The sequence below is a fragment of the Hibiscus syriacus genome, unplaced genomic scaffold (genome assembly GCF_006381635.1).
Source record: "Hibiscus syriacus cultivar Baekdansim isolate YM2019G1 unplaced genomic scaffold, ASM638163v2 tig00109972_pilon, whole genome shotgun sequence".
Lineage (NCBI taxonomy): Eukaryota > Viridiplantae > Streptophyta > Magnoliopsida > Malvales > Malvaceae > Hibiscus > Hibiscus syriacus.
The window spans coordinates 1,436,334-1,449,766 of record NW_024062543.1 but is presented as its reverse complement, the minus strand read 5'-3'; the positions used below and the strand labels follow the sequence as shown (position 1 = coordinate 1,449,766).

General features: G+C 35.2%; 1 pseudogene; it reads left to right on the top strand.

The window, feature by feature from the left end:
• Positions 1-2,006: 2,006 nt before the first annotated feature.
• LOC120211441 overlaps positions 2,007-13,433 on the top strand; it is a 19,162-nt pseudogene continuing 7,735 nt past the window's right edge.

Sequence of the window (13,433 nt, the reverse complement as noted above, 5' to 3'; positions counted from 1 at the left end):
TTCCAAATGTCTCTACCGTTAACAAGCTTTTTAATTATTAAATAACTCCACTATTAAAAATTATACAATTATACTTTTATTTTATTGAGTTCTTCAAATATTAAAAATTATAAAATAATCACTTAATTATTCATTATATTCTAAATTTGTCCTTCTCCTTTAAAATTTTGACGGTATTTTAAGCTGAATGTTAAAATGTTGGATGTGATATAATTAAATCTAATCACAGAGTCTCAAATGATTCATATCTCAATCATCATGTTAACATTCGACTTAGATAATTGTCAATTTTTTTAGGAAAAATGACGAGTTTAGAACATAATAAATAGTCGGATGACCATTTTGTAACTTTTAATAGTTGAGGGAGTTAACGAATCAATAATCTATAGTCAAAAGATCATTTTATAACTTTTAATAGTCAAACGATTTAATAAATTAATATCTTATAGTCGATGGACTATTTATATATTTTACCATAGTCCATTAAATTTCGTTAGTTTTATTGTATAATTAAATCTAATCACAGAGTCTCAAATGATTCATATCTCAATCATCATGTTAACATTCGACTTAGATAATTGTCAATTTTTTTACGAAAAATGACGAGTTTAGAACATAATAAATAGTCGGATGACCATTTTGTAACTTTTAATAGTTGAGGGAGTTAACGAATCAATAATCTATAGTCAAAAGATCATTTTATAACTTTTAATAGTCAAACGATTTAATAAATTAATATCTTATAGTCGATGGACTATTTATATATTTTACCATAGTCCATTAAATTTCGTTAGTTTTATTGTGCAGTGGGAAAACATAAAGTTAATATACAACACATTTTAACTTAAAAGGTTATTCTATTTATTTATGATAATAATTTTAATTATAAAATAAAATATTATATTAGGATAAATTTTAACTTAAAAATTATTTCTGCTATAAAAAGTAACATAATTTATAATAATTTTTGTTATAATCAAGAATATTACGTAAATTTTTTGATAATAATGTTTTAAATTATAATCAAAATAATTATATAATTTACCTAATTTATTATAAAAAACATAATGTTTTTAATTTTAATCTAAAAAATTATACACTTAACAAATCTTTTCGATTACAATCAATTATAATATTTTTAACCTTGAATCAATCGATTATATTTTAAATCTCTCATTAAATTTGCTTTACATATAAAAAATCATTTAATATAAAAATAAATGTATAAATTATATATCAAAATAAGATTCGGTACCTACATAATTTTTCGTTAAAAATAAATATCTAACGTTTCCAACGTTATTTGACACGTAAACGCATATAAAATTTCAAAAAACATTTTATTTAAAAAGTAATAATATTATAATTAAAAAGGAAAAAATCTAAATTTTTACATTTTTTTTGTCGTCGGCCTATAACTGTCACTATTGACATCATCAGAACCCTCTCGTTGCGATTAAAATTCAGTCCTCATCCACCATGAAACTGTGCCGATCATCTTAAAAAAAATACCACAAACTATTGACACGATCGTTATTGTTGTGTTCTTTATTGTTTTCTGAACAAAACCCGGTCGATGGTGACAGTTCGCCGTTGGAGGTGAGATGACGAGAAGGAGGGGGACAAGCGGAACGGGGTTTGTTTTTCTTTTTTAAGAAAATAATATTTTTATTATTAAAAATAAAAAAATAACGATAGACAATAATGAAAAATGTTAAACATTTATATTAAATAAAATTGTCTTTAGGTATTAAATCATATTTCGAAGTATAATTTAACACTTAGCTTTGAATTAAGCCTAGAAAAAAAATCAATGATCATTGAAACGTATGCATAATAAATAAATAGCACGAAAATTGGAAAAGAAAAAGGAGAGAAAATGGTAAGAAATTTAAGAAGGGGAATATATATAGAAGAAACCGAAGAATTGAAGAGTCCTCTTGGAGTATGGCTTCGATCTTTCATTGACACTCTTCTTCTCCACATAAAGAGGCAGCAGTCTTTGCTTCCATCTCTCCCTTTAAGCACTCATCAAAGTGATTTTTGAGTGTATAATATGATGGGAGACAGAATTCAAACGGGAAGTTACTTTCAGTACCCGCCTTCTGGACTCCATGCTTCTCCTCACGGGCCTTCTTCTCTTCCTTCAGATCGTGAAAGGTTTTTCTTCTTCTTTTTAATTGGATTGCTTTAATCAATCGAATCCCATGTTTTGTTTTGCTTTTGGGAATTTTAGTCTAATCATTGATGGGTTTTTTTGGGTTTATGATCAAAGTTGGTTATAGGCTTACTGTGTATTGTTTTTCAATCTTTCTTATAATTTAAGTAACAATGGCAGGTATTTAGCTGAATTATTGGCTGAGAAACACAAGTTGGGGGCTTTTATGCAAATTCTGCCTCTATGCACCAGGCTTCTTTATCAAGGTTATTGATTCATCTGTTTATTTCCTTTTTGTTTAATGTAGGATCCTTTAACTTTTGTCGTTTGTATCATCAGAAATCGGTTGTGATCTTTTCCTTTTCGGGGTCGAATAAAGATCATTCTTGAGTGATTAATCGAATGCTATCGATACATGTTGCATGTACTCTTTTGATGGATGTCAAATCTTGTGCCTTAAGCTTACAGTTTATATCATCTTCTAGTTAATGTAAGTTTCAATCTGCTAGATTCTTATCATGTATTCATTACCATGGTTGTTCTGTTGATTCTTTTTTCTTCCGAGGACAATCCGCTTGCTTGTCGATTGCCATCAAATGAACTGAAGTTTCAGATAGATAACAGCCTAGAACTAGCTGTCATCCTGTCTATAACATTTGGTTTTAAGTGATTACAAGCTGAAGTATTCTTAAGCTAGATACTTCTACGCTCCTTTATGTGCTTTTAAAGTAAGCAAACCGTAAGGTTACCGCTAGAGAGTTCTACTAAAGCATGTAATCAAACGTAAAGCCAAACGATGACGTTTACCGCCAAATGTGATTTGGACAACATATCGAGTCACTTTTGTTTTTTTCTTACATTGCTGCAGAGATTAGAAGGGTCTCCAGTCTTAATCCTGGTTTTGCAGATCATGAGAGATTTGAGCATGATTGTCCTTTAAGGTCATTTGGGTCAACATCCTAATGGGAGACGGATGGATGGTCTGTAATGCAAACAGAGGTAATGACGTTTAATTCTTATATTGAAATTTGTTCTTAACTTAAATGATTTCATTCTCATTAATGTTGAATCTAAGGAAAATGAAAATTCTTTAATGTATTTTTCCTGCTTCAGGAAATCAAGCATCTGCTACGAGTTGCTTCAATTCAAGATGCATCGGTGGGTTGGCCTGGTTTGCCAGGAGTCCCTACAACACCAATTGTAAAGAGAGTTGTTAGACTTGATGTACCTGTGGATAAATATCCGAATGTGAGTTATTTTTAAAGGTATTTTTTGCTCACCTCCTTTTAAGTTAACAGTTCTGACTCTGAGGCTTTTCAGTAGAACTTTGTTGTCCGATTTTTGGGACCACGAGGGAACTCCCTCAATAGAGTTGAAGCCGTGACCGACTGTAGGGTGTACATAAGAGGCAAGGGTTCCGTCAAGGATTCCGTGAAGGTATGGATTCTTTTAATACCAACATGTGATTTCGGTAACACATTGTGCAGTCGGTCGTATGCCAAGTCTTAAGCTTCTTCTTGCTGTCATTTGTTCAGATTCTGATTATAATGGAAGTGTTGTCTAGTTTCTTCAGTATTGTGCTTAGTTACCAAAAAAAAGTTACGTGGTAGATATACAATCATGCATAAGCAAGTTCTAACCTAAGTAAAGATAGGCAACGACTAGCTTAGCAAACTGCAAGTTGAAGTGGAATTTTAAATTTTCAAAATAAGTATGAGATCGAGTTTTCCATCGTTGCTTTGCTTCAGTTGTTATTCATTTCTACTTCATTTAAAATTCTCACAACTGGTTGGTCCCCTTTCTATAGGAAGAGAAACTGAAAAATAAACCCGGATACGAACATCTTAACGAGCCACTGCACTTGTTGCTGGAGGCTGAATTTCCCGAGAATATGATAAATTCTCGCTTGGACCATGCTGTTGGTGTATACTGGAAAATCTTCTGAAGCCTGTGGTACAAACAAAAGCAACTTGTGTTCTATTTTATGTTACCCTTTTTCTATTCGTCCTAACCCTTCCTTTTATCTTCAGGATGAATCCTTGGATAATTATAAGAAACAACAGCTTAGGGAGTTGGCTTTACTCAACGGTACATTGCGGGAAGAGAGCCCGTGAATGAGCCCAAGTATGTCGCCCTTTAACAGTACCGGAATGAAACGGGCCAAGACAGGAAGATGACCTTATTGATTATAAATCTTTATTTCTTGCCGGTTCACTACATCTGCTTATTAATTGCGATCCCCATGGCTGTTTGATGGATTCTTTTTGCCTAATGTCGCAACCGTCTTTCGGTTGGGCCCCGGAATTGGGCTTCGACTTGAAAAATGTGGATTGGAGTCGCCACCGATCATTTATTTAAAGATAAATGGGTTGATCGGATACCCTATTTCTTATCTGATCTGCGTCTTACCAGAAATATGTCGGGCTCGGGAGTCGGTTACGGTCAAGGAAAGATTAGCACCCTTGAACCGCCCTTTCGGTACTACGTAATTTCCAGTTGTCTTAATTAAGAAAAATAACAAGTTAAATTAAAAATAAATAATGATCCAAAACTTACATTTGACGGATTTACAATATACATTTTAAAGTCAAAATGGGTTAGAAGAGATGAATAAATGATAAATAAAGTAAAACAAATAAAATAAGGAGATTAAGTAAGAAATAGTAATATAAAATGATAAATATATATATAAATAAAAAACATAACACTAATATATGCACAACAAACAACTAAATAAAAATAAAATGATAATGCAAATAAATAAAAAACAAGTAAAGATATAAAAACATAAAATATGATAAATATAAAAATAAATAAATGATAAAATATATAAAAAGTAAAAGCATATATATATATATATATAAGTAAAATAATAATAATAAAAAAAAAAAAATCAAAGTAATATACGTATATATACATGCAAAATAGAAAATATATATATATATATATATATAACACTAATAAAAAAACATAATATATAATAAAATTAATAGAAAGTAATATGCATAATAACAAGAATAATAAGTAGAAAAAAAATGATTTAGGGGGGAGAATTAAATATTTTAAAAAAATGAACACGCCTCGGGGTGGATCTAGGTTCGAAACTTCGAAATCCCACCCTTTTTAGTCATCGGCGCAACCACGTTTTGGGTTATTCGAACCAAATCTCAAGAAAAATAACGTGCACATGCGAAATGAACGAAACAATGTAAAAAAAGATGCTACCTTTATTCCTTTTCGAATCATTTTACAACAACTTTGCCTTTGTATTTTCCGTGCTTTCCTCTGTGTTTTGTGTGTAAATCATGCCTGTCAATCGTGAGTTACAATGGCTATTTATAGTGCTTGTGGATCCTATCTTTAGGAGTTTAAATCATAAAATCTATCCTATTTTTTGAATCCTAGCAAAATTCTATCATATCTTAGGAGTTTGAATCCTAAAATTCTATCCTATTTTTAGGAGTTTGAATCCTAGTAGGACGAAAAATGTGTGTTGACAGCTGCCCCTCTTTGCCCATAGTCGGTACGGGATAGGGCAAAGATTAAAAGACACACTTTTCGTTCAGTGGAGTTGAAAATTAACTCTGATGTTTCAATAACTCCCTGTCGAATTGAGTTACGGATGACTCCTCCATCGTGAAGTCGAGTTCATCTTGAAATGATATGAATTAAAGCCATAGTTCGGAATTTGAATCAGCACGTGGCTTCCCGTTACCCTTCGGTCTTCTTCGGTTTAAAGATCTTGGATCGGAATAGAACTGAAAATCTTCATTGACAGATAGCTTTTTCTGACTTAAGCTATGCTGTTTGAAAATGTTGCTTGTCACTAAGGCACGGCTAACCCAGGTCATCTCCTCGACTTGAAAACCTCGACTGCAACCGGAAGTAGTGCGATTGATGTGTCATCGAGCTGAATGGAGTCGAACTCGACAATTTGATGGCAAATAATCCTTCTTTGAGTTGGATATCCTTCGTCGTGAAGTTGAAATCCAAGTAAGTAGCATTGTTCCAAGTCTAATATCCTCCGTCGTGAAGTTGAAATTGGCTCTGGAACCGGGAAATTGTTTGTTGACAACCAGTCGTCCCTTCGTTGTGAAGTTGAACTTGTGTTGTCTCGAGTCCAATATCCTTCGTTGTGAAGTTAAAATTGAATATGAATGAAATTTTGTTGACAAGCAGTGGTCCCTTCGTCGTGAAGTTGAACTTGCGTTGTCTGGAATCCAATATCCTTCGTTGTGAAATTGAAATTGGCTCTGAGATTGGGAAGTTGTTGTTGACAAGCAGTGGTCCCTTCGTCGTGAAGTTGAACTTGCATTGTATGAAGTCCAATATCCTTCGTTGTGAAGTTGAAATTGGCTCTGAGATTGGGAAGTTGTTGTTGACAAACAACGGTCCCTTTGTCGTGAAGTTGAACTTGCGTTGTCTGAAGTCCAATATCCTTTGTTGTGAAGTTGAAATTGGCTCTGAAATTAAGAAGTTGTTGTTGACAAGCAGCGGTCCCTTCGTCGTGAAGTTGAACTTGCGTTGTCTGGAGTCCAATATCCTTCGTTGTGAAGTTGAAATTGGCTCTGAAATTGAGAAGTTGTTGTTGACAGGCAGCGGTCCCTTCGCGCGTGAAGTTGAACTTGCGTTGTCTGGAGTCCAATATTCTTCGTTGTGAAGTTGAAATTGGCTCTGAAATTGAGAAGTTGTTTGTTGACAACCAGTCGTCCCTTCGTTGTGAAGTTGAACTTGTGTTGTCTCGAGTGCCACGATATCCTCCGTCGTGGAGTTGAAATCGCATATGGCCCCTTCGTTGTGAAGTTGAGCCTTGACTTGAATATCCTTCGTCGTGAAGTTGAAATCCAAGTATTGTATGTTGCGGGTAGACACAATTCCCTTCGCCGTGAAGTTAAAACCGTGGAGACCCCTTTATTGTGAAGTTTGGCTTCGAGCTAGATATCCTTCGTCGTGAAGTTGAAATCCACTCTCGAGCAAATTGTGTCGCTTTGAGTTCAATATCATTCGCCGCGAAGTTGAAATTGACTCTAGCTAAACCTGAAAAAGTTATGCATATATGTGATGCTATGGATGCAATGCTCTTAGGTGTGCCTAAAATGCATATGCAACATATTTATCTGGGGCTCTGGAGAGAAATCTCGATCTCTAGTTGCCTGTCTGGAATCTTGATTCTTGAATCTTCAAATTTTGATCCCTGATCTTGAATTCTTCAAATGTTCAAATTTGATGTGCACATTCTATTTTTGATTTGAGAAATGCTTCTCGACCATCTCAAGTATGTGCCTGAGCTGAGTGTAACGGTTCAGATGATGCTTCAAGAGAAATTGTCTCAAAAGAGACAGAACTTGTTTCAAGGGAAACGATCTCAAGATATTTGTTTCAAGGGAAACGGCCTTAAGGGAGACAAATTTTGTTTTAAGAAAAACTGTCTCAAGAGAGACAAAACTTAGTTCCAAAAGAAATTGTCTCACGGGGAGATGAAATTAGTTCCAAGGAAAACATATTCAAAGATGATGCTTCAAGAGAAAACTGTCTCAAGGGAGACAAATTTTGTTTCAGAGAAACTGTCTCAAGAGAGACGAAATTCATTTCAAGGGAAATGTTTTCAATGTTTATGTTTCAAGAGAAACTATCTCAAGAGAGACGGAATTCATTTCAAGGGAAATGTTTTCAATGTTTATGTTCAAGAGAAACTGTCTCAAGGGAGACAAAATTTTGTTTCAAGGGAAACTATCTCAAGAGACAAAATTCATTTCAAGGGAAATGTTTTCAATGTTTATGTTTCAAGAGAAACTGTCTCAATGGAGACGGAATTTGTTTCAAGGGAAACTATCTCAAGAGAGACAAAACTCATTTCAAGGGAAATGTTTTCAATGTTTATGTTTCAAGAGAAACTGTCTCAAGGGAGAAAAAATTTGTTTCAAGGGAAACTGTCTCAACAGAGACAAAGTTTGTTTCAAGGTAAACTGTCTCAAGAGAGACAATGGTGAGCACGATTCCCTTCGTCGTGAAGTTGAAATCGTGGGTGGCCCCTTCGTCGTGAAGTTGAGCCAGGAATTGGATATCCTTCGTCGTGAAGTTGAAATCCAACTTGAAAATGCGAACTGGATCGGTTCTGAATTATCTCTCGAACTCATCTGAAGTTGATTCTAAGATCTGTCGATCTTTTAATATGTCAAATTGGTTGAAGTGTAGCTTATTGCTGCTGAGTTAAGCAACCAACATCAATCTTTAAAGGTGCTTTTGAATCGAGTATCCTTCATCTTGAAGTCGAAACTTGACTCTAAAAGCTGCAAAAATTATGTATGTGGGGAAGAAATGATGCTCTAAAATGTATGCATAAGATGATATACATGAATGGTTATATTTTATCTCTTGAAAAAGGCCTGATAATTCGCATTAGGATGTTGAATCCCCAAAGATGCCCAAAAAATCCCAATATTCATGTTGAATCTTCAAGATGCCCCAAATGTTCCTCATTTCTTGCTTCATCATTGATTCTAAGCATGAGCTTTGTGTTTGAGAGTCACATGTCATTTACCAGATCCACTCTAGAGAGACTGTCTTGTTTAAAAAAAATGTTTTTCTTTCTCTTTTAATATCAATTAAAATTTTCAAAAAATTTTAATCCCAAGTTTTAAAATATTGCCCCTTTCACGGTTTTACAATTGAGACGAATCATAAAACTAGAGTTCATTGGATATCAAAGAATTAATTACAATGTTAATCCTTCAATAAATTATAGCTATTTGACAAGTGTCAAGATCAAAGCTATCTTTGAGAGATGGTCAAGTAAAGAAAGGATAAAAAGTTTCAGGTCATTGTGTTTGGTCAAAGGTTTGGCATTTGATGCTCAAAGGTTGGTATTTGATGCTCAAAGGATTGATGGGGTAGCTTGCATACTTCTCTACTGGAAGTGTTCTCTGACTCCCAACCTTCGTTGTCACACTCGGATTGTGCGATGCCTTATCAAGTAATTTGTGTGATCGCCTCAGTTGCACAATTTTTATATTCGAGCCGCCTTTTCAGGTTTTCAACTCGAATCCTCCTTTGGTTTCAAGACGTTATTCAGGATTTACGTCTTGAACCCCCTTTGTTATTTTTCTCTACATACATTAATTACATTGTTTTTTTTTGCAAACAAAGATTAATCCTGATAGGCGGATGAAATCTGAAGATAGTCTCTTCTGTTTAGAAATCCATGTATGATTAGAAGGGACTTTTAAGGCACGTAATGTAGGCCAAGGCTCATGGTTATGAAAGAAAGGATAATAGGCCCAAACAAGTGTTTCAGGGTGTTGAACCAAGGATCAATTCATTCTGATGCCTTCAATTATGTCTTGTTCAATTTGGATCTGCTCATATGTGTTTCTCTGGATTTTCTCTGGATGTTTCATGATCTTCGAGTGAAGTGATTCAGAGATTCGGGAATGATTGTTCTTGATCAATCTCATAGTTTGAAGCTTGATGTGCCATTTGTCATTAGGGAATCTTTGCATGTGCTTTTTGTCCCTTTTTCTTTTGATTTTGCTTTTTTTTCCTTTTGTTCTTGTTTCTCTTTTCTTTATTTTTTTTTTTGCTTTTTGCTTCTTTTCTTTTTTGTTCTTGATTGGATCTTCGCACTTGCCATTTGGTCCACCTTTTGGTGTCTCCTTTTGATTGATGTCTTCACTCATGTGAGCAGATTTCTTCTACCTTGCCCCCAATGTGGAGGGTGATCCTTGGTTAGGGTTGAATCAGAAGAAAAATACTACAGGCTCAAAAGGGGACACAAGGGATATATATTTCTCCTGTTGTAAAGGGATAAAGAAGAAAGCCGTTCATCATTTCATACATGGAAGTCCTCACAGAAGAGGTATCCCCAGGGGGATAGATTTTCAGGATTAATTTTCTTCACATGAAAACAGTGTAGTTAATGTGTGATAGAATTATTTCGAATGAATTGTTTTTTTTGCTCCTTGCTCCCAACATATCTCAATGCTCAGGCTCCCGGTGAGATGCCCCAAATTGTGTCTTAGAAGAATGCTCATGTTCAAATGAACAACTCAATGCCTTGGGTATTAAAATGTTAATGTGAGTCTAAAAAGACAATGGTGTGACTTTTTTGACTCAAAGAAAGGTATGGGTGTATCAAAAAGATAAAGACATGTTCAAGAATTTCAAAGGGAAGGTATGTCAAAATTTGGTCTTTTTGGTAATGATCAAGGTATTTTATTTTGGGGTTTGAGACATGATAAGAAAGGTCTAATCTTGTCATATGTCAAAAATCTATAATTCTTGAAGAATTAAAAGAATCCTTAATTCATTAATATTCGAAGAACTAAAGATTAAAATTTGTTCAATTGCTCTACCTTAGAAAGTAGCATAAATTCAATCATTTAACAGATTAAGCGAAAGATCAAAGACGTGTTCAAACAAAACAATCCTCTAAGTGCAAATGGTATATGCCATGCCCCCTTCTTCGGCAAGCGCCTTACAGGTTTCAGAGGAATGTTTGGGGCTTCTTACGTGGTAACAGCTAGCAGCTTCAACATCGTGGCCCTTAGGATATGGGGATTCTTTTCTTAGATCATCCTGGCAAGCTTTGTCCTACAATCAGCTGATCAGGCTCCTACTGTTACAATCTTGCTTCCATGTGGTTAAATTCGCTTCATCGAGCCTTCACGACTTAATTTCATGTTGTGAAAATGCTTAAAATGTAGATGAAAATGCAAAAAGGCGAAAATGCAAAATGCAAGAATGCATGAAATGTTCGAGGCATTGATCCAGAAAAGTGTCCATTATCATAAATAATCCTTATTCAGACAAAATGTTTTATCTGTAAGAGACATAAAAACAATAAAAGGTATGTTCGGACTAAATCTTCTAGACATCCATCCGAGATACTTTCTTCCATGACTCGACTGCTTCTTTGATCATCTTCTTATAACTGTCACCGTGATACATAAACTCTGATATAGATAATCCATATGTTGCTGGGACAAAATGATGTGCCCCCATACTGTCTAAGTGCCAACAACGGAGCATACCCAACTGCACCTCAAAGTCCAATAGGGTCATAGTGTCAGAATTCCCATACTTGAAAAGAACATCACTGAGGAACAGGGGCTCTCCAGGTAATATCTCGGTCCTGTAGATGAGTGAAGACTTTCATCCATTTCTCTTTTGAAGCGCCTTCATATCCTGTCATGGTGATGAACTCTCTCAAAGTGAATACGTAGTTAAATCTACAGTAGGCAACCCCATTAGTCTTCTAGAAGTGGATGTGAATCCAGACTTGAAGGAACTGAACACATCCAATGAATCTACCTCCGCCAGCTCTTCGGCAATGGTTGAGAGACCAAAAGGTCTCGGCTGAGATGGTCGGTGTTTCGGAAGTTGCTCAAACAGTTCCACCACGGCTGCGTCAATGCATCCTAAAACCTTCGGAAAGATGATCAAGCCATACAGACCTAGTGCAAAAAGGTCTATAGTCTTGCCCGTTACCTTTGTTTCGGAGTCGGTCAGTCACCCATTTTTCATCAACTCCTGCAATCTTAGCCAGTCCGTTCTTGAAAGGCTGACTCTTGATGTGTTTGATGTAGGCGCTCCAGTTTAATGCTTTCACAGTGCAATAGTGTATATACTCCTCGATGGTAGGTACCATGTCCTCCTGGTAAAAGTGAAGCAACTGTATCCAGGTTCCAAAATTGAACCAAGACTCTGATTAAGGGCTCATTGGTCTTAACATGAAGCAAAAGTGCAATGTCACCATACCGTTGATTGAACTTCTGTTTCCGATCATTCTTCCAACTATCTCATATTTCTCGAAGTTCTTGCACATTATTTTGTTTTAAACTGATAGAGGCGTATCTAACTAGCTCTGACACATAGCTTCCTTCAAGACTATCTCCATTTTCCTTCTGAGTCTTCTCGGACCATAGTCGTACCTCGGGGTTTTTAATCTCTTGTATTACAACACCTTTGTCCATGGATTCAGATTATTCGAGTTTTAACAAACACGTTTTAGTGGATCAATGACCTCTTTTATGATGCAAGTGATGAAAATAAAATAAAATAAAATAAAAGAAGATGAAAGAGTTAGTGAGGTGAAAAAAATAATAAAAAAGATCATAAAAATGAAAGTCCTACCCCACATGATATCTACCCACATGCTTATTATCCTACCCGGACATGATCTCTATCCCGCATGCTACTTTCAAACAAATCCTAACCGCATATTTGTCTAGTTCACATGCTTTGAACAGAAACTAAAGCAGGAAACAAAGCAGCCTAGGGTTTGGAATGAGATTTTGGGGTGGGCTCTAATTCTCCACGGTCTCCCGGTTTAGGTGCTAAAAAATGGTACCTGAGTTCTCCTTGCTGGTGCCCCCTTGGGCTTGCCAGACCCTTAGTCCTAAACCCATCACAGGCTTGTGTGGACTAAGTTAAACTCGAGAGGAAACATTCCCTTATGCCCATACGGAGAATAAATTCACACGAAGGCATAAGGTATATGAATCCCGAAGGTTACTTGCTAGGCCCATACGGAGAATAAATTCACACGAAGGCGTCGCTTTCACCCCCACTTAAATAGGGTTCGGAGCTCGGGTATAGAGCCTTTAGATGAAAAATCTTTAAGGGCTGAAATCATTAAAAACGGTCAGTACAACTATTTATTTCGAAAATAATCAAAAGTAAGCAATAAGGATCGAAATGTTACCTTAAATTTAAACTTACCCTTTTCGTTAAAAAGACAATTGGAAATTACCTTAGACTGACTCACTTACCTGTGTCCCCAGCGGAGTCGCCAAGCTGTCGCAACCGTCTTTCGGTTGGGCCCCGGAATTGGGCTTCGACTTGAAATATATGGATTGGAGTCGCCACCGATCATTTATTTAAAGATAAATGGGTTGATCGGATACCCTATTTCTTACCTGATCTGCGTCTTACCAGAAATGTCGGGCTCGGGAGTCGGTTACGGTCAAGGAAGGATTAGCACCCTTGAACCGCCCTTTCGGTATACGTAATTTTCAGTTGTCTTAATTAAGAAAAACAAGTTAAATTAAAAGAAAATAATGATCCAAAATTACTTACCTTTGACGGATTTACAAATAAAAAAGTAAAAGCATATTATATAAGAAAATAATAATAAAAAAAAAGAAAATCAAAAGTAAATACGTATATATACATGCAAAATAGGAATATATTAATATATATTATATATATATATATAATAACACTAATAAAAAAACTATATACATATAATAAAATTAATAGAAAGTAATATGCATAT